Genomic DNA, 4,105 nt, shown 5'->3' with positions numbered 1-4,105 from the left:
TTACATTTTCAAAGACTTTAGTTCACAAATACACAACTGATTAGAACTTACGTATCTCCGATTTTATATCTACATTTGAGTGAGGTGAGAGGGGTGATGTGGCATTAACACAAGACAGAACAAGAGGGGATATTAATAGGGTATTAAAAGTATCAACACAAGACAGAACACAAACAATGGGTATTGAATAGAAGTGTTTGTAGAAAGCCTATTGGTCCATATTTCTTGATGCTTCTATATTGGAGTGGAGTCTTGAGGTGGGTAGAATATAGTTGTGCAATAATTGGCTGTTGATTGCTGGTGTTGACTTCTTGATGTGTAGTGCCTCGCAAACGTCAAGCCACCTGCTATCGCTGTATCTATCGATGATTTCTGTGTTGTTTACTAGGATTTCTCTGGCGATGGTTTGGTTGTGGGAAGAGATTATATGTTCCTTAATGGAGCCCTGTTGCTTATGCATCGTTAAACGCCTAGAAAGAGATGTTGTTGTCTTGCCTATATACTGGGTTTTTTGGAGCTTACAGTCCCCAAGTGGGCATTTGAAGGCATAGACGACGTTAGTCTCTTTTAAAGCGTTCTGTTTTGTGTCTGGAGAGTTTCTCATGAGAAGGCTGGCCGTTTTTCTGGTTTTATAGTAAATCGTCAGTTGTATCCTCTGATTTTTGTCTGTAGGGATAACATTTCTATTAACAATATCTTTCAGGACCCTTTCCTCCGTTTTATGAGCTGTGGAAAAGAAGTTCCTGTAAAATAGTCTAATAGGGGGTATAGGTGTTGTGTTAGTTGTCTCTTCAGAGGTTGCATGGCTTTTCACTTTCCTTCTTATGATGTCTTCGATGAAACCATTGGAGAAGCCGTTATTGACTAGGACCTGCCTTACCCTACAGAGTTCTTCGTCGACTTGCTTCCATTCTGAGCTGTGGCTGAGAGCACGGTCGACATATGCGTTAACAACACTCCTCTTGTACCTGTCAGGGCAGTCGCTGTTGGCATTTAGGCACATTCCTATGTTTGTTTCCTTAGTGTAGACTGCAGTGTGGAAACCTCCGCCCTTTTCCATGACTGTTACATCTAGAAAGGGCAGCTTCCCATCCTTTTCCATCTCGTAAGTGAAACGCAGCACGGAACTCTGCTCAAATGCCTCCTTCAGCTCCTGCAGATGTCTGACATCAGGTACCTGTGTAAAAATGTCGTCAACATACCTGCAGTATATGGCCGGTTTCAAGTTCATGTCGACTAAGACTTTTTGCTCGATGGTACCCATGTAGAAGTTTGCAAACAGGACACCTAGGGGAGAACCCATGGCGACCCCATCTACTTGCTTATACATGTGCCCATCCGGGCTCAAGAAGGGTGCCTCTTTAGTACAAGCTTGGAGTAGTTTCCTCAGAACATTTTCTGGCATGTCAAGAGGAGTACAGGCTGGATCACGATACACTCTGTCGGCTATCATTCCGATTGTCTCGTCCACAGGTACGTTGGTAAACAGCGATTCTACGTCCAACGAGGCTCTTATCCCTGTGGCCCGTGTGCCCCGCAGTAAGTCAACAAATTCCTTTGGAGACTTCAGGCTGAAGGCGCAAGGAACATAAGGAGTCAGCAGGCCATTGAGTCGCTTCGCCAGTCTGTACGTGGGTGTGGGTATCTGGCTAATGATTGGCCGAAGTGGGTTTCCAGGCTTGTGCGTCTTGACATTTCCATACGCATATCCAGGTTTATATTCCCCAATGATCTTTGGCAGGTGGAGTCCGGATTTCTTGGCCAAGAAATGCCAAGAAATCGTTCTTGTGAACGCCAAGAAATCCGGACTCCACCTGCCAAAGATCATTGGGGAGGCAAGCGCCATCTTGGCTCCCTAAAGGGCCTATACCACAGGCCAAAATATTACTATTTCACTAATTTCTCGGCTCTCCGAGAACACTCCACTCTCTCCCATATATCAAATTGTAGCCTGCAACGTAGAGAACGCTTGAGAAAAGTAGACATGACTCTTACTGCAGGCGTGGGAGAATTATAAGGGGGGGAACACCGTCACAATATATATATATATATATATATATATATATATATATATATATATATATATATATATATATATATATATATATATATATATATATATATATATATATATATATATATATATATATATATATATTATGTGACAGTGTTCCCCCCCTTGTAATTCTCCCACGCCTGCAGTAAGAGTCATGTCTACTTTTCCCAAGCGTTCTCTACGTTGCAGGCTACAATTTGATATATGGGAGAGAGTGAAGTGTTCTCGGAGAGCCGAGAAATTTGTGAAATAGTAATATTTTGGCCTGTGGTATAGGCCCTTTAGGAAGCCAAGATGGCGCTTGCCTCCCTGATTTCCCGCCAAAACCGTGTGACGTCAGTGGCACCGGATTGGTCACCGACAGCAATGTGGCACCGGGAGCCAATGAAAACCTCCCGTGGCGAAAGTGACGTCACGAAGGAAGGGGGTCCGGCCAGCGGGCCGAGCTGGCGCCATCAGTCAGACACGACACGTCAAAGAGGTCGGACGTGCGACGATTGGTCCTGTCAGTTTGACAGTTGTTTCCCGCTCCAGTGGAGTTACGCGTCACCTGAAGTCAGCCAGTACTCTGAGAGGTCTTCCCTAGTTCATGTGTTGAACCAGAGAGGGAATTGACGGTTATTTGAGCAAAAAGTGCTCCAGTCAGGTACTGTGCCAGAAGCAGTGAAGCCGTGCAGCGACGTATGTGACGTCTGTGGCAGTTCACCAGTTCGTGACAGCGTAGTGGCTGACAGAGCCACTGGGTAGCTGAGGAAGGAGAGGACTATTTGGGGAATCCGGACGACTGTAGCTGAGACGTAGGCGACAGCCGTTGATGGGAGAAGACGACGGCCAGGAGACCGACTCCAACCTTTCAAGAAGTCAAGAAGGAGGACGGACCTGCAGTGAAGAGGCACGGAGACGACGCGCTAAACGGTGGGACGATGAGAGGCTCTGGTAGGACACGACGACGTGTGTGTGGGGGCGTTCCCGACACGAGGACCAGGAGCTACATCTCGGCTCTCATCGGAGGATCGGTTGAAGTAGGTGTTTCTAGTTCCCTCCCCATTTCCCTTTAGTTAGCTATATTATTCGGCTATATTATCTAGCCTGAGGATTTTATATGTCATGAGCAAGTCTCACCCATGGCACGGTGAAGCACCAGTGTGCGAGACAGTACTATCAAGAGTACTTGTAATATTCATGTTTATTATTGGTGTGTACAGGCACCAGGAACAAGTGATAAATTTACTGTGTATTGTATATCTTTCTACAGATGTTGAGGTGAACATACAGTGATAAATTATATATAATATTATGCCAGTATTTGGAAGTTAGGCTACGTGCCCAGAAACTATTTATTTTCCATGTATTGATGTTTGATTTATATACACTATAAATGTCTATGTTCATTCAGTGATTAATCATTTGTGAGTACAGTGAATTATTGCGTTATCGCCCACGAGAGAAAGTACTGAAAACTCCAGTGTTAATACTTTATAATATGTCATTGAATGAAGGGCAGTGAAACCCATTACAGTGAATCATTATGGCATTGAGTGTAGAAACGACTGTTTGAGCCTGAGTATAGTGTAACTAAGTGATATGTGCTATTGTGCCAATATCAAGTGTGCGAGTTCATAGTAATATTGGAGAACTTAAAGAAACGGCGCACATGAATCTGAAAACAAGCAAACGCTTTCGCGCGCGGAGGCCAGGCGATCAGCTGTTCTTGACATTTGACAAGGAGGGCAGGTGTTGCCACTTAGTGATCGCATACTAACCGTGGGAACTACCGACCGCGTCAGGATCAGTTGGTTTATTTATTATTGTTTGGCCTTGTGACATCTTTCATACATTTTAAGTAAAATACAAAATTACCATTGTGTTTTTATCATCTCCTCCATTGATCTTGTGGCTATATTATACTGAAAGCATAGAGTGATAACAGTAGGTACCTGCCTGGATTCCTGATCTATTGAGTGTGACCTTGCCAAGGCTACCATTGACTCCACCAGTCCACTGAGGTGTTACTGGCCACCTAAAACACCAGTTGGCGACCTTGTGGTT

Source organism: Procambarus clarkii, chromosome 81 (assembly GCF_040958095.1).
Source record: "Procambarus clarkii isolate CNS0578487 chromosome 81, FALCON_Pclarkii_2.0, whole genome shotgun sequence".
Taxonomy (NCBI): Eukaryota; Metazoa; Arthropoda; class Malacostraca; order Decapoda; family Cambaridae; genus Procambarus; species Procambarus clarkii.
The sequence above is the reverse complement of the archived record's forward strand: the minus strand, read 5'-3'. Positions refer to the sequence as shown.